The 24882-nt window shown below is 46.6% G+C and overlaps 1 protein-coding gene across 5 annotated transcripts in view; it reads left to right on the top strand.

The window, feature by feature from the left end:
* Window positions 1-540: 540 nt before the first annotated feature.
* The window catches only part of cep68 (centrosomal protein 68), a 57762-nt gene continuing 33420 nt past the window's right edge, over window positions 541-24882 (top strand). For 2 of the 5 annotated variants that reach the window (XM_038807456.1, XM_038807428.1), the window contains exon 1: window positions 542-693. The gene's annotated coding sequence lies outside the window, so the exon portion shown is untranslated. Of the gene's footprint in view, window positions 694-1075; window positions 1172-10253; window positions 10735-24882 lie in introns of those variants that run through there. The other 3 variants (XR_005461883.1, XM_038807448.1, XM_038807438.1) reach the window with 3 other exon arrangements.

Raw genomic sequence — 24882 nt, 5'->3', positions numbered from 1 at the left:
CACATTCTCCTCCTGTCGGCGTGGGTTTCACCCCCACAACCTAATTGGTGAAAGAATAATTGGGTACTCTAAATTTATTTTAAAAAAAGGATATGTAGTTGAAGCCATAGAATCCCTACAGCGCAAAAGGAGGCCATTCAGCCTGATGAGTCTGCACCGACCCTTCGAGAGAGCACGCTACCTAGGCCCACTCCCCCACCCTATCCCCGTGACCTCACCTAAGCTGTACATCTTTGGACACTAAGGGACAATTTAGGCATTGCCAATCCACCTAACCTGCACATCTTTGGACACTAGTGCTGATGTGAAATGAATCAATTCTACAAATTGGGATTTCAGCCGTCCACAGGATGCAAGTAAGGATAGAATCAGACAGATGACATCAGATCCCTGGTCTGTCTCTGTACTGGGATCTGACCAGTGGATCCCCTCCTCTATCGGGCGCTGAGCAGGTTGGAGCGACCCTCCCGCATTCGCCGCCCGGGCAGAGTAACTGTTCGCGGCTTCTGTGCTCTGATTGGCTGCAGCAGCGCTCGCTCCGCCCCTCCTGTTTGTTACACTTTCCTCGAACGTGTAACCTTGTTCCGGAAAGACCAGAGAGTGGCTGATTACCCGGACAGAGAGTGAGTGACCATCAGGCCCAACACTGACACTCAGCAGAGAGACAAAGAGCAGCAGGGGTCCAGGATAAGGGTGAGTGTTGCTTTTTATTAAACAATTTGCAGTGCAGAGTGAGACTGACGTGCAGCTCCTGCTCTAACCCCTGTGTTTGCGCTCTCCTCATCCCCTACTCTTTATTTATTGGCGGGGTGGCACTCCTGCTGTGTGTGTGTTGGGAGGGGGTGGGAGGCTCACTGATTTCTGTCTCAGTCGCTTCTCTTCTCAGTTTGTCTCTCGAACGGGAAGAACATGAAGGTATCTCAATACAGTTAAATAACAGGAAGCAGATTGCGGACTGAGACCTCTCTTGATTTGCTGGAGGAATGTTTTTAGTGTTTGGATCAAAGGATGTGATGCAGTTTCAATCTGGAATCAGAGGAAGAAATGCCATGAAGAAGGTTCCGCTTTTATTTCAAATTCCTCCCCCTCTCCCCACTCTCTGTTTTTACTGAACAAACAGCAGTGAGCAATTCTGGAAACCGCTTTGTCTAACTTTTCCGGATATCTAAAGGTACAGTCAGGCTCACGCACTAAGTCAGTTTCACAGAATCCTGTTCAGTTTCATATTTTAAATTCGAGCCAATGGCGGATGAAAATCAGTGAAATGGATTCGGAGTGAATCGTGTCTGAGCCTTCCTCGGGGTAAATTCAATCCATCTTCCCTGCACCAGATTCCTTATGGGTCTGATTTTGAAGGAAGTGATTTACTGATCTGAAGCATTATATGATTATTGCAGATTTAAAAATTGAATTTAAGTTACTGATGCAGTATTATAACAGGAATCCAGATAGTTGGATATCAGGATTGTTTACAGAGGGGGCCAATTGGTTCAATTATATTTGATGACCCTAGTCTGCTACAGTAAGCTTGGTTACAAGATCCAAACTGCGTTGTATTCAGATTGTCACTCTGACAGGCCTTAACTGGCCTCTCAGATTTCCCCAAAGGGGGAAAGTGACCTGAAGATGCATTAGATCCTGACTTGTCCAATTCAATGTGTTTGCCTCCTGTATCTGGTGGGATATCACTGTGGGGAAATTAGTCTGTGTCTGTGAGGAATTCAGGCTTTTGTTTTGGTGCTGGGACTTTGGGCTTTGGCTCACTAGAAAAAATAATATAGATTTGGTAACTAGGCAATGCACAGCGTATACAACATATAGATCTAACTATCACTTGTGGTTAATCATTGCAAAGATAGCATTTGACAAGATTTTGTTATTATTTGTATATTCAACTGTTCATAATTGTGCAATCATTTTATTTTCTACTTCAATTTTATTTTAAGATTCTGAATTATGATTCATCCATTTTCTTCTCCTTGCTTTCTGTCCACTAACTCGGGGTTTTTAATGAGGGTGACCATAGACATAGAAGCAGAATTAGGCCACTCGGCCCATCGAGTCTGCTCCGTCATTCAATCATGGCTGATACTTTTCTCATCTCCATTCTCCTGCCTTCTCCCCATAACCCCTGATGCCCTTATTAATCAAGAACCTATCTATCTCTGTCTTAAAGACACTCAGTGATTTGGCCTCCACAGCCTTCTGCGGCAAAGTGTTTCACAGATTCACCACCCTCTGGCTGAAGAAATTCTTCCTCATCTCTGTTTTAAAGGATTGTCCCTTTAGACTGAGATTGTGTCCTCTGGTTCTAGTTTTTCCTACAAGTGGAACCATACTATCCACGTCCACTCTATCCAGGCCTCGCAGTATCCTGTAAGTTTCAATAACATCCCCCCCCCCCCCCCCCCCCCAATCCTTCTAAACTTCAACGAGTACAGACCTAGAGTCCTCAACCATTCCTCATACGATAAGCTCTTCATTCCAGGGATCATTCTTGTGAACCTTCTCTGGACCCTTTCCAAGGCCAGCACATCTTTCCTTCGATACGGGGCACAAAACTGCTCATAATACTCAAAATAGGGTCTGACCAGAGCCGTATATAGCCTCAGAAGTACATCACTGGTCTTGTATTCTAGCCCTCTTCTCATGAATGCTAAAATTGTATTTGCCTTCCTAACTGCCGACTGAACCTGCACATTAACCTTGAGGGAATTGTGAACAAGGTCTACCACATCCCTTTGTGCTTCTGCTTTCCAAAGCATTTCCCCATTTAGAAAATGGTCTATGCCTAAAGTCCTCTTTCCAAAGTGCATAACCTCACACTTTTCCACATTGTATTTCATCTACCACTTTCCTGGCCTGTCCAAGTCCTTCTGCAGCACCCTTGCTTCCTCAATACTACCTGTCCCGCTACAGACCTTTGTATTATCTGCAAACTTAGCAACAGTGCCTTCAGTTCCTTCTTCCAGATCATTAATGTATAATGTGAAAAGTTGTGGTCCCAGTACAGACCCCTGAGCCACACCACCAGTCACTGGCTGCCATCCTGAAAAAGACCCCTTTATCCCCACTCTCTGCCTTCTGCCAGTCAGCCAATCCTCTATCCGTGCCAGGATCTTACTCTTAACACCATGGACTCTTTAATTTTTTTAACAATCTCCTATGTGGCACCTTGCCAAAGGTCTTCTGGAAATCTAAATAAATCACGTCCACTGGTTCTCCTTTGTCTAACTTCCTGGTTACCTCCTCAAAGAACTCTAACAGATTTGTCAGACATGACCTCCCTTTGACAAAGCCGTGCTGACTCAGTCCTATTTTATCATGCACTTCCAAGTACTCCGTGTTCTCATCTTTAATAACAGACTCTAAAATCTTACCAATGACCAAAGTCAGGCTAACCGGCCTATAATTTCCTGTCTTCTGCCTCCCTCCCTTCTTTTGTTTTCAAATATTTTTTATTCTCCTTTTTCACATTTTCTTCAAAATTTACACCCGCCAATAAACAGTAAACGGTAACGAATACAATGTCAATCCCCTTATTAACAACAACGATCCCATCCTCCCACCAACCCCCCAAACAACAGCCTGCATGACAACATAAACATCAAATAAAAGAACAAAAAGGAATCGGGAATTGCCCGTACTCACCATTAATATCTTTAGTCCACCCCCACTTCCCCGCTAATACTCAAGGCCATCCAATCCCCGAAAGTGTGCAGTGAATGACACCCATGAATTGCAGAACCACCCCACCCCCACCCAGACTCCTCCCCTCCACTTCCTCTCAAAAACATCTCGCCCAGTAACGGTCCCTTCCCCCAACGTTTCACCCCTCCTAGGCTCATCGAAACCTGCTCTACCAGCCGCTGATGGCCGCAGCCCCACCCCCACCACACTCTCACACTCCCGTTCACTGGCTGGCTTAAACCAGCCAGTGTGGAAGCCCCCGCCCAGGTCTCATTCCCCTCTCATCCCCTTTCCCCTGCCCGGTCCCAGGAAAACAAAGAAATCCCCTTCAACACACAACCCCAGTATAAACACACAAACCCCAAAGAGCCATCATTACAAAGGAAAATCCCAATTCTTACCTTGTCCGAATAGACAATGTTGACCCATTTAGCACATATACCAACATGCAGTGAAATAATCAAGCTAACTCCCACAAACCCCCTCCCCTCAGTACAAGACCAATCCTCAGTCCTTTTTCTCATTTCTGCCCCAGTCCTTCTGCCTTCACAAACACATCCACCGCTTCCACCGACTCAAAATAAAAGCCTTTGGATTTGTAGGTCAACCTCAGCTTAGCTGTGTACACTATGCCACACCGCACCCTACTGTTATACAGTGTCGTCTTCACTCAGCCGAAGGTTGCCCGCCTTCTCGCCAACTCCAAAGTAATCGTTCTATGTTCTATAGTGTAGGTTAGATGGCCTTTAGTTTTTTTTCCATGTCGGTGCAACATTGAGGGCCGAAGGGCCTGTACTGCGCTGTATCGTTCTATGTTCTATGTAAAGTCTGATGTATACGTATGCCAGCCCCAGCCCACTGCACCTCCCGCGTCTGCTTTGACCAACACAGGACCTTCTCCTTCGCGTGGTACCTATGGAAACAAATAATCACTGCTCTTGGCAGCTCATTCGCCTTTGGTATAGGCCTCCACGTCCTATGAGCCCCGATCCAGTTCGTTACCGAGAGGGATCTTCCTGCTCCCCCAACAACTCCGCCAACATCTTTGCAAAATACTTCGTCGGCCTCAGACCTTCCACCCCTTTGGGCAGACCCATGATCCTCCGATTCTGCCACCTGGATTTGTTTACCAGGTCTTCCATTTTGGCTCGCAGACCCTTGTTGGTCTCTATCACCCTCTGCAGCTTCTTCCCCATCGAGGTGAGTTGATCACTGAGCTGCGATAATGCCTCTTCCACTTACTTCAGTGACTCACCCTGCTCCCGCACTTCAGCCGATGCTCTCACTAGATCAATCGCCTCCTCCACCAGCAGCTTCAATACCACCACCATCTCCTTCCTCATCACCTCCATGTGCTTTGTGAACTGTTTTTCAAGCTCCAAGCCATCACCTTGGTCATCTTTTCTGCTGTGAACAGTGCGGCTTGACCCTGCGACCCAGCCTCCGCCTTTCTTTTTTTTACTCAGTATTCATTAGAGAGAGGGACCTTGTTGCTCATGAGCACGGTGTGAACCAGGTTAATGGACTCAAAAAGGTTGATATTAAGAAGGAGGATGTGCTAGAAATTTTGAAAGGCGTCAGGATAGATAAGCCCCCTAGGCCTGATGGGATATACCCAAGGTTACTACGGGAAGCGAGGGACGAGATTGCTGCACCATTGATGATGATGATCTTTGCGTCCTAACTCTCCACTGGAGTAGTACCAGATGATTTGAGGGAGGTGAATGTTGTTCACCTGTTCAAGAAACGGAATAGGGAAATCCCGGGGAATTACAGACCCATCAATCTTGCGTCTGTGGTGAGCAAAATATTGGAAAGGATTCTGAGAGATAGCATTTATGATTATTTAGAAAAACATAATTTGATTGAAGATAGTCAGCATGGCTTTGTGAGGGGCAGGTCATGCATCACAAGCCTCATTGAATTCTTTGAGGATGTGACGAGCCACATTGATGAAGGTCGGGCAGTGGATGTGGTGTATATGGATTTCAGTAAAGCATTTGATAAGGTTCCCCATGGTAGGCTCATTCAGAAAGTCGCGTCATTGGATACAGGGAAATTTGGCTGGCTGGATACAGAATTGGCTGGCCTAAAGAAGACAGAGAGTGGTAGTGGATGGAAAGTATTCCGCCTGGAGGTGGGTGACCAGTTGTGTCCCACAGGGATCTGTTCTGGGACCTCTGCTCTTTGTGGTTTTTATAAATGACTTGGAAGTGGAAGGATGGGTTAGTACGTTTGCCAATGACGCGAAGGTTGGTGGTGTTGTAGATAGTGTTGAGGGCTGTTGCAGGTTACAACAGGACATTGACTGATTGCAGAGCTGGCTGAGAAGTAGCAGATGGAGTTCAACCGAGATAAATGTGAAGTGATTCATTTTGGAAGGTCAAAGTTGAATGCTCAATAAGGGTTAAAGACAGGATTCTTGGAAGTGTGGAGGAACCAAGGCTTCTTGGGGTCCACGTACGTAGATCCTTCAAAGTTGCCACCCAGGTTGATAGGGTTGTTAAGAAGGTGTATGGTGTATTGGCTTTCATTAACAGGGGGATTGTGTTTAAGAGCCGTGACGTTTTGCTGCAGCTTTATAAAACCCTGGTTGGCCCACACTTAGAATATTGTGTCCAGCTCTGGTTGCCTCATTATAGGAAGGATGTGGATGACTTGGAGAGGGTACAGAAGAGATTCACCAGGATGCTGCCTGGACTGGAGGGCATGTCTTATGAAGAAAGGTTGAGGGAGCTAGGGCTTTTCTCACTAGAGTAAAGAAGGAAGAGAGGTGACTTGATAGAGGTGTACAAGGTGATGAGGGGTATGGATAGAGTGCATAGCCAGAGACTTTTCCCCAGGGTGGAAATGGTTGTCACGAGGGGACATAATTTTAAACAGAGGTGGTAGAGTCAGAGTCATTAGGGACATTTAAGCGACTCTTGGACAGGCACATGGACAGCAGTAAATTGAAGGGATGTAGGTTAGGTTGATCTTAGATTAGGATAAATGGTTGGCACAACATCGTGGGCCGAAGGGCCTGTACTGTGATGTACTGTTCTATGTTCCTTCCAGTTCCTGAGCCGACCTTTCCACTTGACGGCGAACCTTCATTCGCCCCCATCTACACGGCCATTTTTCTTTGGGATTTGGACATCCTTCTTCCTTTTGTCTTTCTGCACTTATTTAACCAAAAATTGTCCCTGGGACCGGGCATTAAATTAAAAAAAAATCAAGCCTCGTGCAGGAGCCCTCCAATGTGCGACCTCCTCCTACATGCCGCCATAGGAAGTCGCCTCCCTCCCTTCTTAAGCAGTGGTTTTACAATAGTCACTTTCCAATCCTCTGGGACCCTTCCTGTCTCCAGTGATTCCTGAAAGATCATCATCGATGCCTCCACAATCACCTCAGCTATTTCTATTAGAACCTTGGGGTGGAGTCCATCCGGTCCAGGTGACTTATCCACCTTCAGACCTTTCAGTTTCCCCAGAACCTTCTCCTTAGTGATGGCCAGTGTCTAGTCTTCCGACCATAAGCGGCGGCAGTGAGCATATCCTTGCATGTACACCTGACGGCAAGCGATGTGTACGTACCTGCTTTTGCCGCCATTTCACAGAGGAGAGCTTCTTCCATTTTCTAGCTGCTGGCAAATAAGGCAAGAGGACTGTGAAGATGGATCATTTTGTGAAAGGAAGAGACAACCAGAGAGACACATGGGCCATGTACCTACTGACCAGGACCTCACAACTAAATCTGCTGGAGAGAGCTGCCCAGCAGAATTCACGGCAAACCAGCCGTACCAGCCTCCCCGAACAGGTGCCGGAATGTGGTGACTAGGGGCTTTTGATAGTAACTTCATTTGAAGTCTACTTGTGACAATAAGCGGGTTTAATTTAATTTCAACATTATCGAAGGATGTTTAAAATGGACGCAAAATGCCAAGATGGGTTCTCTCAGTGAATTAACTGCCTCATTGGACAAGTGATGCTCAAGCTGGATTTTGATAGGACAGTATAAAGGGGTCAACAAAACATTCTTCCCACCTTGGAAAGAAAGATATAAAAATAATCATAAAGAGCAGTTCTGAGCTTTACCCAGACAGCTCGTGGATGTTGCAGGTGTGTTGAATATTGTTATCAGCACACATACCAGCAGCATTATTTCCAGGTGTCTCGCATTTCTAAATTGCCAAATTCCTCAAATTACTTGCTATTTACAAGTTGTTGCTCAGTGAATTAAAGACTGAGTTTATCTGATATTATTTTAAAATAAATTTAGAGTACCCAATTAATTTTGTCCAAATAAGTTAGCGTGACCAAACCACCTACCCTGCACGTCTTTGGTTGAAGGAGCGAAACCCACGCAGACACGGGGAGAATGTGCAAACTCCACACGGACAGTGACCCAGAGCTAGGATCGAACCTGGGACCTCAACGCCGTGAGGCATCAGGGCTAACCACTGTGCCAACGTGCTACTGGGTTGATCTGATACATAAGAAAAAATACTTTGACACCCTGGGCTAGTGCATAGCCAATTCCAGCCCCACTTGACCCGGAGTCGCAATACAATTAAATTAACCAATCATTCTTGGAAAAATACACAAAGTGGTTGCCTGTTACTAGCTGCTCAATAATTACAGTCACCAGGTTTGTAAATTCAAACACAATTACTTTTTATAACAAAATTTATAATAAAATATACAGCAAATACAATTGGATAACTATCATCTAATTCCTAATCCCCCCACTTTAACCTGCCCCCACCCTCTACACACAAACACAGAGGGGAGGAGAGTGAAAGATAAGAGTCTTTGTTTCAGATGGTGGAATCAAAGTAAGCTTTCAGATCCAGGTCTCTGTTGCAGCCTGTAGTGATTTCACTGTAGATTAATTCTGCAGTTTCAGAAATACAGCCACTCATAGCCTTTCTGGAGAAGGAGAGCAGGTCCTTCCCCTGTGTGGGGCGGTACAGTAGCACAGTGGCTAGCACTGCTGCCTCACAGCTCCAATGATCTGGGTTCAATTCTGGCCTCGGTTGACTGTCTGTGTGGAGTTTGCACCTTCTCCCTGTGTCTGCGTGGGTTTCCTCCGGGTGCTCCGGTTTCTCCCCTCAGTCCAAAAGTGTACAGGTTAGGGGTATCGGCCATGCTAAATTGCCCCTTAGTATTAAAAGGTTATGTGGGGTACTGGGTTACGCGGATGGAGGGTGGAGGCGTGGGCTTAAGAAGGGTGCTCTTAGGGCAGCACGGTGGCACAATGGTTAGTACTGCTGCATCACGGCGCTCAGGTCCCAGGTTCGATCTCGGCCCTGGGTCACTGTCCGTGTGGAGTTTGCACATTCTCCCCGTATTTGTGTGGGTTTCGCCCCCACAACCCAAAAATGTGCAAGCTAGGTGGATTGACCACGCTAAATTCCCCTTAATTGGAAAAATTAATTGGGTACTCGTAAGTTTAAAAAAAGTAGGGTGCTCTTTCCAGGTGCCGGTGCAGACTCGATGGGCCGAAGGCCTCCTTCTGCATTGTAGATTCCATGAGTGTCCAGGATTCAAACTGAACTTCTCCATATTTTCTGAAATTCAGCCCACTTGGACAGGATCCAATCACCACCTGCTACTGGACATGGCCAATTGGCCAGCAGCCAGCCAACCTAACTGAGTCCCACTCCATCTCTCAGGAGCCACAAAGTCTGGGTCTTGCTGTCCAAAGCTACCAGCACCATATACTATCTTCCAACTTCTTGAATTACTCATCCTCTCTGCTGGCATAAAATTGCCTGTTTAGTCCAAACCTATTCCGTCATGCCAACCTTCTATCTTCATGCTCGGGGCCATTAAAGCTCTGTTATTTGTGTATTTATCGCAGCTTATTGATTTCAACCAGATTATATGACTTTTTGGCCTCTCGCTAAACATTCTATGGCTTCAAAAGTGTTATTTTCTATCACCGATTAATGACTCCATTTATCTGTAAGATAATCTTTATTGTCACAAGTAGGCTGCAATGAAATTACTTTTTTAAATCCCCTAGTCGCCACATTCCAGCGCCTGTTTGGGTACACGGAAAGAGAATTCAGAATGTCCAACTCGCCTAACAGGCACGTCTTTCGGGACTTGTGGGAGGAAACCGAAGCACCCGGAGGGAACCCACACAGACACAGGGAGAACATGTGGACTCTGCACAGACAGTGACCCAAGCCGGGAATCGAACCTGGGCCGCTGCCGCCGTGAAGCAACAGTGCTAACCACTGTGCTACCGTGCCGCCCATAAAGTGTCTGCAACTTTTAGACAGTTAGTTTAATTCAGAAAGCCTGTTGGCCTTCACAATGCATGTTGGGAAGATTCAGCCAGTTTCACATTCAGTATTTCGTTTAATCTATCTAATGTTCCAAGTGTTCGGGGTCCTGAAATGTTCGGGGTCCTGAAAAGGAGTGGCAGAAGCTGAGCTTGAGTGCAGACCCTTAACTTTGCGAAGCCACAATGAGTCTGAGGGAAGTGGCCAACCAAACTGTCTTGTACTTGTGTCATAGACATTTGCTGAGCTATGATGGAAATGAGGTCACAATAAAGTGGGACACTCAGAGTAAAGTCCGTTGGGCAGGGTGCCTGTATGTCTCTTTATGGTTTTCCCCAATTGGGTATAATACCCTCTGGATAATAATCATTCACTAACCAGGAACGCTGCCCGAAACCTACATTGGAGCTGCCAGGAATGGATTTCTCCACATTGAATAAAAGATGCATGTTGGTATATTAATGCACGAGCCCAGTGTGTTCTAACGGGCAGTAACTGGACAATGGATTTTCACACTACATGACCAGTTGCCATGTGAAGAGTGGGTAAAGATCATCAATCCGTCCCTTGTCAGGGGGGAAGCAGTGAATCGAGAGAGAGTAACAAGAGATTATTTTGGAAGAGAAATTGCTTTGGGGGCAAAAACCTTTCATCGTTGTGCATCTTAATTCTTCGTTAACTGGAAAAGTTGACATCCAAAATTTTCCAAGGCGTTTCTGACATTTATGACCGTTCTCTGGAATCTTCCTGCCGTTGGACACACTCCATTGGTAATTATAAATCACTTATAATAGAACATATGAAGATAGAACAGTACAGAACAGGCCTATCGGCCCTCGATGTTGTGCCGAGCCTTGTTCGAAACCAAGATCAAGCTATCCCACTCCCTGTCATTCTTGTGTGCTCCATGTGCCTATCCAATAACTGCTTGAAAGTTCCTAAAGTGTCCGACTCCACTATCACAGCAGGCAGTCCATTCCACACCCCAACCACTCTCTAAGTAAAGAATCTACCTCGGACATCCCTCCTATATCTCCCACCCTGAACCTTTTATACCATTTAACTTGAAAATACCACCATTTAATTTGATAAAATACTTTAGCAATAAATGACTGTTAATACTAGGCTTGCTGGTAGTCAGAAGATAATGCTATCACAGGAAGAGTATTCTACCGCTGTATTTATGAAATGGAACTTTTTGTGCAATTTAAGCTGCAGCTAGCAAATCTGACGTATAAATTGTAACAATTGAATATAAATAACTACAGAGACATGAGGGAGGAGCTGGCCAGAGTTGATTGGAAGGGGAGCCTAGTAGGGAAGACAGTGCAACAGAAATGGCAGGGGTTTTAGTGATTATTCAGGAGGCATAACAGAAATTTATCCGAAGGAGGAGGGAACATGCTAAGTGATGCTGCATCAGAAGTGAATCGAAATTAAATGAAACCAACTTTATAGCATTCACCAATAAATCCTTGTGCCGTGTCATTGTTACGGCACATTCTCTTACTTTGTTCCTTGACTTTTGTATTTGCTGGGGCTGATGATTTTGTTTTAAAAGTGTGCACTAATCAAAGAGACTCCCGTTTATTTAATCAAGTTTCAAGGGCAGGATGGTGGGGCAGTGGGTTAGCCCTGCGGCCTCACGGCGCTGAGGTCCCAGGTTTGATCCCGGTTCTGGGTCACTTGTCTGTGTGGAGTTTGCACATTCTCCCCGTGTTTGCGTGGGTTTCACCCCCACAATCCAAAAATGTGCAGGCTGGTGGATTGGCCATGCTAAATTGCCCCTTAATTGGAAAAAATGAATTGGGTACTCTTAAATTTAAAAAAAAAAGCTTATTTTACGGGATCTGGCTGCTTGTATAACAGGCCCTTCACATTACAACAATGTCAGCCACCACTGCGAGCTGGCTGCAGGATGCACTCGGGGAATGTTTTTAAAGGAAGGGGTGGGGGATCATTATAACTGATTGGGAATTCCAGAGATGTGGAAGCCAAGTGACTGTAGCACTTGAGGGATGAACAAGCAATGGAATTGGGCCAGTAAAGATGTCTGAGATGTTGTTTGGGATGAGTTGAGGTGGCAGAGGTTAGTTGATACTGATCTTGAGAAGCTGCTGAGGAAGAGATTGAAGAAAACCAGACCTGAGGAGGATATTGAGCTTCCAACAGTGGTGAAGAAAAACCGAGCCGAGTGGACGTTGACTGACAGAGGTGGGATTTGAAGCTCAGCATGGAATCATGTAGATCCTTCCCCCAGACCACTGGGTTGAGTTTGAGTGGAAAGTGAGGGATTGTGCGGTTTTGGGATGTGATTTGAGGAAAAGATGTGGAGTTCCAAATACAGATGAAGAGGGTAGCTCTGACCCTGCCAATGCTGAGCTGTAGAAAGTGTGGGCCACTTTTCTGGGAATTTTGGATGGTAGATGTTGTCGGTATATATTAACAAGAATGTTGAGCTTTACAAGATGGTTATGTCTTAATGTATCAAGTAAAGCAGGCAATTCCAGATAAGCGTCTCTGCTCTGAGTCATGTGATCCAGTTGCCATGGGGAGGGAACCTCAGGCACTCGTTGAAGTGGGCTGACAGTATCTCACAGAAACAGGGCAGCTTCTGTTTGAGACAATCGACAACGATCACCATTACTGAGACTGGCTTTGATTCCAGAACTTGAATTTAAATTCCACCAGCTGCCAATGTGGGTTTCCAATCGTTTGTCATCAGAATATTAGCCAGGGTCTCCTAGATCAGTGTTTTTCAAACTTTTTTCCGGGGACCCAGTTTTTGCCGATCTGCGCGACCCACCATTTTTTCTTACCTTGGGCGGGATTCTCTGATTTCCCCCCCCCCGGTCGGAGAATCACCCGGGGCCGGCGTCAATCCCACCCCTGCCGTGTCCCGAATTCGCCTCCACCCGAGATTTGGCGCGGGCGGGAATTGCACTGGTCGGCGGGCCCCCTGCGGCGATTCTCCGGCCCGCGATGGGCCGGAGTCCCGCCACTGACAAGCCTCTCCCGCCGGCGTGGATTAAACCACCTACCTTACCGGCGGGAGCAGGCGGCGCGGGCAGGCGCTGGGGTCCTGGGAGGGGGGGGTGCGGAGCGATCTGACCTGGGGGGGTGCCCCCATGGTGGTCTGGCCCGCTGCGATCGGGGCCGATCGATCAGGGGGCAGGCCTGTGCTGTGGGGGCACTCTTTTTCTTCCGCCTTCGCCATGGTCTTCACCATGGTGGAGGCGGAAGAGACCCCCTCCCCTGCGCATGCGCCGGGATTATGTCAGCAGCCGCTGATGCTCCGTCGCATGCGCGGATTTACGCCGGCTGGCAAAGTCCTTTCGGCCCCGGCTGGCGTGGCGCCAAAGGCTGTTCACGCCAGCCAGCGGAGTGGGAACCACTCTGGTGCGGGCCTAGCCCCTCAATGTGAGGGCTTGGCCCCTAAAGGTGCGGCCCGACGCTGGAGTGGTTCACGCCACTCCAACACACCAGGACCCCCCGCCCTGCCGGGTAGGGGAGAATCCCGGCCCTTGTTTGTTGCTGGCAAAAACGGAGGAAATAGTTTTGGGTCGCTTTGGCCCCAATGGTCCCTTCGGCCCCCCGAACTTGGGGGAAAAAAAGGCTGCGCCCATATTTAAAAAATTAGGCCGCATTGCGCATGCGTGCCAGATTACGCACCGATGATCAGGCACCTATGCGCAGTGCGGCCAAGTATTTTTTTAAAATCTGTTCCTGGCCATTTTGAAGGTAATGCCGGCTGTTACATGCGGATTTGTGCGATCAGGAGCGCCATGACGGATGATTCTGCGACCCACCTGCGGGTTACGCCCCTGAGTTTGACAATGCCTGTCCTAGATTACCAGTCCAGTGGCATTACCACTATGTCCATATCCTAACTTGCACTTGAGTCCCATTCACCAGTCACCACTGTACTGCGCCAAAAAAATGCCTTAAATTAAAATCTCATACTTTTTTTCAAATTCCTCCATGGTCTCACCCTGTCCTATTTCTGTGATGTCCTCCCCAACCTTCCAAGATATCTCTGTTCCTCAAGTTCTGTTCTCCTGAGAATCTCTGATTTCATAATTGCTCTCTCATTGGCAGCCGTGCCTTCAGCTGCCTGTGCCTCAACCTCTTTCCTCCTTAAACTCCTTTACTCCCCCCCCCCTCTCTCTCTCTCTCTCTCTCTCTCTCTCTCTCTCTCTCTCTCTCTCTCTTTCCCCTTTAAAACATTTACATAGAACATACAGTGCAGAAGGAGGCCATTCAGCCCATCGAGTCTGCACCAACGCACTTAGGTCCCCACTTCCACCCTATCTCCGGAACCCAATAACCCTCTCCCCCTAACCTTTTTGGGCACTAAGGGCAATTTATCATGGCCAATCCACCTAACCTGCACGTCTTTGGACTGTGGGAGGAAACCGGAGCACCCGGAGGCAACCCACGCAGATACGGGGAGAACGTGCAGACTCTGCACAGACAGTGACCCAGCTAGCCACTGTGCTATCGTGCTGGCCACTTTCTTAAAACATATCTCCATGACCAAGGTTTGACCTAATGTTGTCTTTTGCCTCTGTGTCAGATTCTGTTTAACAATCACTCGTATGAATCACTTAAGGATGTTTTACTCTGTTGAAAGTGCTGTCTAAACATACCTGAGTTTGGATTAATATTGAAAGGGTTAACCACTAATGGTGAAGAAAGGCGATCATTAATCCTTCAGTGAAACATGGATTAATGGCAAATGTTTGTTAAACTATTGAAGACAGGATTTTAAATAACTCTCATTGTTATGGGACATGTCACTGCATGTTTGTATGACTGTCCGTGGGGTGGAAGGAACCGGAACCTTTATAGTTCAGGCAGAACTATTTTTTTCAAGGCCTCATTTGCGTTGTGCAGATTGCCAAATCAATGCATCCTAGCCGGTGACAACACCAGAGATAAACTTCCTGGAGGGAAAGCGGGAGATCGGGTTGCCAACTGAGGCTGGATGTATTCCTGGAGGTACCGTCACATGATCACCTCCCTCTGCCCTGCCCCCAGAGTATCCCCCACACCCCCATTGGTCACCTGTTGTGCCTTCATGCGCCAATGGGCAAGCAAATATATTCTTCATCTGATTGGATGATTCTTGTCCTGTCAGTCAAGCAACCTTTTCCATCACCAATATTTTGATGACTGATAAAAGTATTTGAATGAAATTCCATTTGTTAATACCCTATAAATTTTCTTCTGCGATGTGAGGACAACACTTCCTGGCCATTAACTGTAGCAAGCTTGGAGGGCCATAACCTCCAAGATCTCTACGTTGTACCAATTCCCCCTTAGTTATTGAGGCCCTCAATCTGGAATTCCCTACCTAGACACCTCTACCCTCCCGAAACTGCTCTACCTTTCTTCCCTCCTTTTAAGATGCCTTTGATCAAGAACTTGATTTTCTCTCCCAACATTTCCTTAGTTGGCTCAGTGTCCAATTCTGATTGGATTGGATTTGGATTTGTTTATTGTCACGTGTACCGAGGTACAGTGAAAAGTATTGTTCTGCGTGCAGTTCAGACAGATCATTACGTATGTGAAAAGAAAATACATAGGGCAAACAAAAAATACATTAAAAAACATAAAATAGGTAGCACGGTGGCCTAGTGGTTAGCACAACCGCCTCACGGCGCTGAGGTCCCAGGTTCGATCCCGGCTCTGGGTCACTGTCTGTGTGGAGTTTGTACATTCTCCCCGTGTCTGCGTGGGTTTCGCCCCCACAACCCAAAGATGTGCAGAGTAGGTGGATTGGCTACGCTAAATTGCCCCTTAATTGGAAAAAATAATTGGGTAATCTAAATTTATTAAAAAAAAACATAAAATAGGGTCCCGGGGTCGATTTCCCCGCTGGGTCACTATGCGGAGTCTGCAAGTTCTCCCCGTGTCTGCGTGGGTTTCCTCTGGGTGCTCTGGTTTCCTCCCACAGTCCAATGACGTGCAGGTTAGGTGGATTGGCCATGATAAATTGCCCTTAGTGACCAAAAAAGGTTAGATGGGGTTATTGGGTTACGGGGTTAGGGTGGAAGTGAGGGCTTAAGTGGGTTGGTGCAGACTCGATGGGCCAAATGGCCTCCTTCTGCATTGTATGTTCTATACATAAAATACACACTGTAAGTACATAGGCACAGGCATCAGGTGAAGCATACAGGAGTGTAGTACTACTCAGTAGAGAAGATGTGTGAAGAGATCAGGTCAGTCCATAAGTGGGCTGTTTAGGAGTCTGGTAACAGCTGGGAAGTAGCTGTTTTTGAATCTGTTAGTGCGTGTTCTCAGACTTTTGTAATTCCTGCTTGATGGAAGAAGTTGGAAGAGTGAGTAAGCTGGATGGAAGGGGTCTTTGATTATGCTGCCCACTTTCCCAAGGCAGCGGGAAGTGTAGACAGAGTCAATGGATGGAAGGCAGGTTTGTGTGACATGCTGAATTTCCTTAGTTTCGTGAGGAAGTACAGGCATTGTTGTGCTTTCTAGGTCGTAGCGTTGACGTGGTGGACCAGGACAGATTGTTGGTGACATGCATACCCAGGAATTTAAAACTGTCAACCATCTCCACCGTGACACCATTAATGCAGACAAGGGGGTGTACAATACTTCGCTTCCTGAAGTCAATGACCGGCTCTTTTGTTTTTTTGACATTGAGGGAGAGTTTGTTGTCATTCCACCACTCCACTAGGTTCTCTATCTCCCTTCTGTATTTGGACTCATTAGCTACGTTCGTGTCATCATCTAACCTGCAGATGGAGTTGGAGCCAAATTTTGTCTCGCAATCGTGAGTGTATAGAGAGTATAGTAGGGGGCTATGTACGCAGCCTTGCGGGGCCCCGGTATTGAGGACTATCGTGGAGGAGGTGTTGTTTTTTATCCTTACTGATTGTGGCCTATGGGGCAGAAAGTCAAGGATCCAGTTGCAGAGTGAGGAGCCGAGTTCTAGGTTTTGGAGCTTTGATATGAGCTTGGCTGGGATTATGATGTTGAAGGCAGAGCTGTAGTCAATAAATAGGAGTCTGATGGAGGAGCCCTTGTTGTCGAGATGCTCCAGGGATGAGTGTAGGGCCAGGGAGATGGCATTTGCTGTGGACTGATTGAGGCGCTATACGAATTGCAGTGGATCTAGGCATTCTGGGAGTATGGAGTTCATGTGCCTCATGACCAATCTCTTGAAGCACTTCATTATGATCAATGTCAAGGCCACTGGATGATACTCGTTGAGGCATGAGCCAGGTTCTTCTTTGGCACCGGAATGATGGTGGGCACCTCGGAACGGAGTAGGGAGAGGTTGAAGATGTCTGCGACCACATCTGCCAGCTAGCCTGTGTAGAATCTGAGTGCACAACCAGGGACTCCGTCAGGACCTGTCGCCTTCCGAGGGTTCACTTTCAAGAATGCTGATCTGACTTCGGATGTGGTGACGGTGGGTGTGTCCAGATGTGCTGGAATAGTTGACAGCGGTTTGATGGTTTTGTGCTCGAACAAGCATAGAATGCATTAAGTTCATCGGGGAGGGGTGTGCTGCTGCCGGAGATTCTGCTCGGCTTTGCTTTGAAGTCTGTTATACTGTTTAAGCCTTGCCACAACCAACTAGAGTCCATGACGTCAGTCCGTGACTCTAGCTTGGTCTGATATTGTTTCTTGGCATCCCTGATGACTTTGCGGAGGTCATACTTGGATTTCTTGTATAGGTCAGGGTTGCCTGACTTGAAAGCTTTAGACCTGGCCATCAGTAGGGAGTCAGTCTCCCGATTAAGCCATAGTTTCCAGTTAGGGAACGTACGTACTACTTTTGGTGAGGAGCAATGTCTTTAAACCATGAATTGCATCATCTGAATCTTTGCAGATACAAAGGTGAAAGTTTTCCAACATGTTTGCAGTCATCCTGAAATTGTTTATTGGTGTAACAACAGTTCATTCTTTTGTCGGGATGTGTGGCTGGGGTATTTGCGTCTCTGTGGCTGAACCCAGTTGTTGTCCCTGGTACTTAGTCTATTTGTTTTCACTGCACATGTAATTTTTCACTACATGAGAACTGCCTTTTGTCCTTCATGGAAAGGTGCTGGGAGCAAAAGTCCAAATGTGAACAGGAATTGGTCACCGGTGTGTCTGCATGTGTTGTATTCCACACTATTATGGCAACTGGCCAATCAACCCATCTGCTCCATGCTGGTGTTTATGATCCACATGAGCCCCCTTCCATCCCTTTTCTTCTCGCCCTATCGGCATCTCCTTCCAGAACTTTCTGCACGGTAGCACTGTTGCTTCACAGCTCCAGGGTCCCAGGTTCGATTCCCGGCTTGGGTCACTGTCTGTGTGGAGTCTGCACGTTCTCCCTGTGTGTGCGTGAGTTTCCTCCGGGTGCTCCGGTTTCCTCCCACAAGTCCCGAAAGACATGCTGTTAGGTAATTTGGACATTCTGAATTCTCCCTCTGTGTACCCGAACAGGCGTCGGAATGTGGCGACTGTGGGCTTTTCACAATAACTTCATTGCAGTGTTAATGTAAGCCTACTTGTGACAATAAAGATTATTACTACATGTGCTTATTCAGCTTCTCTTTAAATTTACGTTATTCACCTTAACAACTCCCTGTGATATTGAGTTCCACATTTGTCTACCTCTCTCTGGATTAAGAACTTCCTTCTGAATTTCCTACTGGTTTATCAATGACTATCTCATTTCTGTGCCCCCCCCCCCCCCCCCCCATCACTACCTTCTCTTATTGAGAGAAGAGAGCCCAGCCAAGTGGCATGTTACGTGTGTGTGCACCTACACAACCATTGGAACAACTATTTCCTGCTTCTAAGGCAGCAGTTTCTCTGATCAAACATTTTGAAAGAATGTTTGCTGCTGAACCTAGATACAGTCAAAGATGTGGATTATAGACTCTGCTGAATAGTAACAAAGGTTGGAATTCGGAAACTTTGAATATCCATTCATCACTCCGCATTAGGAATTAAGGAATATTATTTGCTGTGTAAATTCTTCATTATGTTGGTAACCATCCACGGCAATTTCAGCTTGTAAAGATTGTACATCACTGTTGGGAGTGTGTAAAATTCAGACCAATCGAACTGACAGGGAAACCCAGGATTAACCCAGGAGACCCCTATTGGATAATAGGATTTGGTTTTCTTTTATCTGGCTTTGAAGAACTAGGGTTGTAATTCCTGGAATCTGAAAGATTAAGGGATGATTTGATCGTTTTCAAGATATTAAGATACCGGCAGGGTGGATGCAGGGAAACTATTTTACTGGTTGGGGAGTGTGGGGCGAGGGGACAGAGTCTAGTTAGAGGCCAATATTTCTGGAGTGAAATGAGGAAACACATTTACGCACAAAGGTGGCCGAAGGTTGGAACTCCCCTCTGCAAATGGTAGTTGGTGCTAGATCAATTTATTAATTTTATATCTGACATTGATCAGTTTTTGTCAGCCAGAGATATTAAAGAGAGATGAGGCAATGGTGGTTATATGGAGGGAGGTCACCAATCAGCCATGATTTTATTGAATGGTGGAACAAGTTCAAGGGGCTGAATGGCCTCACATTTGACTTGGGCAGGTGAATAAAGGGACCTTTTGTTGTTGTTCGGAAGAGGACTAAATTGCTTTGGATCTGATATCTGCTGTTTGAATTTTACACTGAAAAGGTTAGAAATTTGATCAGCCTGGCCCTCTGTTCTGCTCAATCTCTCTTCACCGAGCTCGCATCACCTCGGCCTCCGACTGTATTTTACTGGCATTCCTGTGAAAAATTGTGAAAAAGAGAGTTGCTCAGAATGGGTCATTCGTTCTCTGCACAAAGATTGTAGTCCAGGGGCAGGCAAGTCCTAACTTGTTCTGTGACATAGTTGAGGGATCTGGTAAAGGAAACTTTATTGTCCTATTGTTTGGCAAAGAAACTCATTTATGGGCCTCTCACTATTCAAGTGTTAATTAAGACATTTGATACAAGCATGATGTCCTGTGCCAGAGCGGAGGGACACAGCAGCTGAAACTGGAAAGACTAGTCGCTGTTTGATAACAAAATCGTTTGGCATGACAACAGTTCTTGTGGCCAGTTAATAACCTCTAAATTCCAAGTGGGTGGTAGATACTGAAAATGTGACGTCACCCAATTATTGCGAGGATCCTTTCGAGGTCTTGCAGCAGAAGAGTGATCCTGTTGGGAGGGAGACCTGTACAAGCAAAAGCGACAATTTTTAACACTAGGTCTCACTCCCGTCTACAGTGAGCAGCCAGATTGAAGCAGTGTATATTCTACAGACCAATCGGGAGCAGAGTACGGTCACTCTGCCCCTTGAGCCAGCTTTCTAAAAATTCATTTTATGGGATGTGGGCTTCACCGACTAGCCCAGCATTTATTGCCCATCTCTAAATGCCCTTGAGATAGTGATGGTGAGCTTCCCTTCTTGAACTGCTGTAGTCCATAGGGCGTAGGTGCACTCACTGTGCTATTAGGGAGGGAGTTCCAGGATTTTGACCCAGCAACTGTGAAGGAATGATGATATATTTCTAAGTCAAGATGGTGAGTGACTTAACATAGAACATAGAACGATACAGCGCAGTACAGGCCCTTCGGCCCTCGATGTTGCACCGACATGGAAAAAATCTAAAGGCCATCTAACCTACACTATGCCCTTATCATCCATATGCTTATCCAATAAATTTTTAAATGCCCTCAATGTTGGCGTGTTCACTACTGTTGCAGGTAGGGCATTCCACGGCCTCACCACTCTTTGCGTAAAAAACCCACCTCTGACCTCTGTCCTATATCTATTACCCCTCAATTTAAGGCTATGTCCCCTCGTGCTAGCCACCTCCATCCGCGGGAGAAGGCTCTCGCTGTCCACCCTATCTAACCCTCTGATCATTTTGTATGCCTCTATTAAGTACTTGGAGGGGAACTTTCAGGTGGTGGGGTTCCCAGATATCTGCTGCTTTTGTCCTTCTAGATTTAGTGGACATGGGTTAGGATCGTACAGTCTAAGGAGCCATGGTGAGTTCCTACAGTGCATCTAGTAGATGGTACACACTGTTGCCACTGTTTGTCGGTGGTGGAGGGAGTGAATATTTGTGGAAGGGTTGTCACTCAAGTGGGCTAATTTGTCTAGGATGGTGTCGTGCCTCTTGAGTGCTGTTGGAGCTGCACTCATCCAGGCAAGTGGGGAATATTCCATTACACCCCTGACTTGGGCTTTGTAGGTGCTTGTCAGTCTTTGGGGAGTAAGGAGGTGAGTTACTCATCACAGGATTCCCAGTCTCTGACCTGCTCTTGTAGCCACAGTATTTATATGGCTAGTCCAGTTCAGTTTGTTGTCAATGGTAACCCCCAGGATGTTGATAGTGGGGGATTCAGTGATGTTAATACCATTGACTGTCAAGGTACGATTATTAGACCCTCTCATGAAGGAGATGGTCATTGCCTGGCACTTGTATGGCGCAGATTTTTTGAAACTTCATTTATGGAATGTGGGCATGGCTGGTTAGATCAGCATTTATTGCCCATCCCTAGTTGCCCTTCAGAAGGTGGTGGTGAGCTGCCTTCTTGAACCGCTGCAGTCTCTGAGGTGTAAGTACACCCACAGCGCTGTTAGGGAGGGAGTTCCAGGATTTTGTTGCAGCGACAGCGAAAAAACAATGAAATATTACCAAGTTCGGGGGGGGGGAGAAAGAGAAACCTCCAGGTGGGGCAGGGGGGGGGGGGGGGGGGGGGGGGGGGGGAGGGGAGGGAGAACCTCCAAGTGGGGAGGGGGTGGGGGGAGGGGAGAACCTTCAGGTGTTGGGGTTCATTATTTGCTTCATTATCTGAGGAGTTGCGAATGGTGCTGAACATTGTGCAGTCATCCGTAAGCATCCCCACTTCTGACCTTATGATGGAAAGGAGGTCATTGATGAAGCAGCTGAAGATGGTTGGGCCTGGGACACTACCCTGAGGAACTCCTACAGTGATGGCCTGGAGCTGAGATGATTGACCCCCAACCATCACAACCATCTTCCTTCGTGCTAGGTATGACACCAAAGAGTGGAGAGTTTTCCTCCTGATTCCCTGTGACTCTAATTTTGCTAGGGCTCCTTGCTACCATACTTTGTTAAATGCCACCTTGCAGTCACTCACACCTCGCCTCACCTCTGGAGTTCAGCTCTTTTTGGTCCATGTTTGAACCAAGGCTGTAATGAGGTGAGGAGCTGAGTGACCCTGGCGGAACCCAAACTGAGCATCCATCAGCAGGTTATTGCTAAGTGTCGCTTGCAAGCACCGTTAATGACCCTTTCCATCACTTTACTGATGATTGACGGTAAACCTATAGGGCGGTAATTGGCCGTGTTGGATTTGGCCTGTCTTTTGTGTACAGGACATAACTGGACAATTTTGTACATTGCCGGCTAGATGCCAGTGTTGTAGCTGTACTGGAGCAGCTTGGCTAGGGGTGTGGCAAGTTCTGGAGCACAATTCATTAGTACTATTGCCGGAATATAGTCAGGGCCCATAGCCTTTATAGTATCCAGCGCCTTCAGCTGTTTCTTGATATCATGTGGGTGAATTTAATTGGCTGAAGATCTCCGGAGGAGACCAAAATGGATCATCTACTTCTGGCTGAAGATTATTGCGAATGCTTCAGCCTTGTCTTTTGCACATATGTGCTGGGCATTGATGATGGGGATATTTGTGGAGCCACCTCCTCTAGTGAGTCATTTAATTGTCCACCACCATTCACGACTGGATATGGCAGGACTGCAGAGCTGGTTCTGATCCGTTGGTTGTGAGATTGCTTGGCTCTGTTTATCGCTTGCTGCTTATGCTGTTTTTTTAAATATAACTTTTGAGTCCCCAATTATTTGTTTTTCCAATTAAGGGCCAATTTAGCGTGGCCAATCCATCTACCCTGCACATCTTTGGGTTGTGTGGATGAAACCCATGCTGACACTGGGAGAATGTGCAAACTGCACACGGACAGTGACCCAGAGCCGGTATTCGAACCTGGACCCTCAGCGCCGAGAGGCAGCGGTGCTAACCACTGCGCCACCTACTTATGCTGTTTGGCACACAGGTAATCCTGTGTTGTAGCTTCACCAGTATACTCCTTCACCATTAAATAAGATCACGGTGATCTGACTGTAACCTCAGCGTCACATTTACACTTACCCAGGCCTTTCACACCCTTGAAGAATTTATTTACCTCGAGTCGGCTTTCACTGCTGTTTGAGCAAGAGAGTTCCAGAGTCTCGCAACTCTGAGAAAACTTCTCCTCGTCTGTCTTAAATGGGCGACCCCTTATTTTCAAGAGTGACTCTAGTTCTAGATTCTCCCACAAGAGGAAACATTCTCTCCACATCAAGCCTGCCAATGCCCCTCAGGATCTTGCATGTTTCTGTCAGGTTACCTCTTACTTGTCTAAAGTCCAAAAGATGGAGTTTTGACATTATCTGACCTGTGCTCTGTGGGAGGGAATTCGAAGACATAATGCCAAAACTTTTCAAGTATTAATGACCGTGGTTTATCGTTAGGCTTACACATCTCATTCAGTAAATCAGCGGTGCACACAATGTCACTTAAAACAGAATACTGGCATCTGACTTATGTAATGGTATTGCAAATGCTTTTCACCATTGGCTGTCTAGAAAGGCTTTTACAAGGAATGAAGCATTCTTTATAATGTTGGAAATGCAGTAGCCAATTTGTGCACAGCAAGACCTCACACACAGCAGTGGGTTAATGACCAGATCATCTGTTCTTTTTATCATGTTTTCATAATAAACATTGGCCGGCTCAGTAGGGATGGGCGGCACAATGGTTAGCACTGCTGTCTCTAGGCGCCAGGGATCTGGGTTCAATTCCGACCTTGATTGACTGGCTGTGTGGAGTTTGCAAGTCAAATGGAGTCTGCGGGTGCTCCGGTTTCCTCACACAGTGCAAAGATGTGAAAATTAGGGGGATTCAGCTAACACAGCTGACCCCTCTCACTTTCACTTCCATTGCCAGTTGTCAAGTGGTCATTGTCAGAGCAGATTGTCATGCACAATGGTATAAAAACAAGTCAGCATGCTCACTGCAGCCATCCCTGGATGCATTTAGACCCTCCATGCCTGCGCCGACCATGGTACCTGCCTAAACTAAATCCGGCTGCACTTACGGAGACTGTATCCTTCCATTCCCACCCTATTCATAAATTTGTCTAGATGTTCCTTAAATGCCACTTTCGTACCTGCTACCACCACCTCACAGGCAGCGTGTTCCATATATTTACCACCCTCTGTGTAAAAAAAAAACACTTGCCTCGCACACCTGCTGTTTCCCCATGCACTTTAAACCTATGTCCCCTCGTATTTGACCCTCCTACCCCAGGAAAGAGCATCTGACTATCCACTCTGTCCATGCCACTCATAATCTTGTAGGCCTCTATCGGGTCGACTCTCCACCTTCGTCATTCCAGTGAGTTTATCTAATCTCTCCTCACAACTAATGTTACACCCTGTTCAAAGAGGGGAGCAAGGATAATGGCAACTACAGGCCAGTCAGTTGACTTTAATCGTCTGGAAACTATAGTTTGGGACAAAATCAATAATCATTTAGGCAAGTACAGGATAATTAAGGAAAGCCAGGATGAATTCATTGAAGGCAAATCGTGTTTAACTAACTTGCTGGAGTTTTTTGAAGAGGTAATAGTGAAGGTTGATAAGGGTGTATATGGATTTTCAAAAGGCATTTAATTCAGTGCCACGCAACAGACTTGTGAGCAAACCTCTAGCTCATGGAATGAAAGGGAAAGAGATTGGCTGAGTGACAGGAAACAGTAGTTATAAATAATTGTTCTCGGAGGAAGAATTGTAGTGGAGTTCCCCGGGTAGCTCCTTCTGGCCTAGACTGTGGTGAGCAGGGCACCATTTAAACATTTTCA

This window comes from Scyliorhinus canicula, chromosome 1 (genome assembly GCF_902713615.1).
Source record: "Scyliorhinus canicula chromosome 1, sScyCan1.1, whole genome shotgun sequence".
NCBI classification, from domain to species: domain Eukaryota; kingdom Metazoa; phylum Chordata; class Chondrichthyes; order Carcharhiniformes; family Scyliorhinidae; genus Scyliorhinus; species Scyliorhinus canicula.
This window is presented reverse-complemented; position numbering and strand designations above follow the sequence as displayed.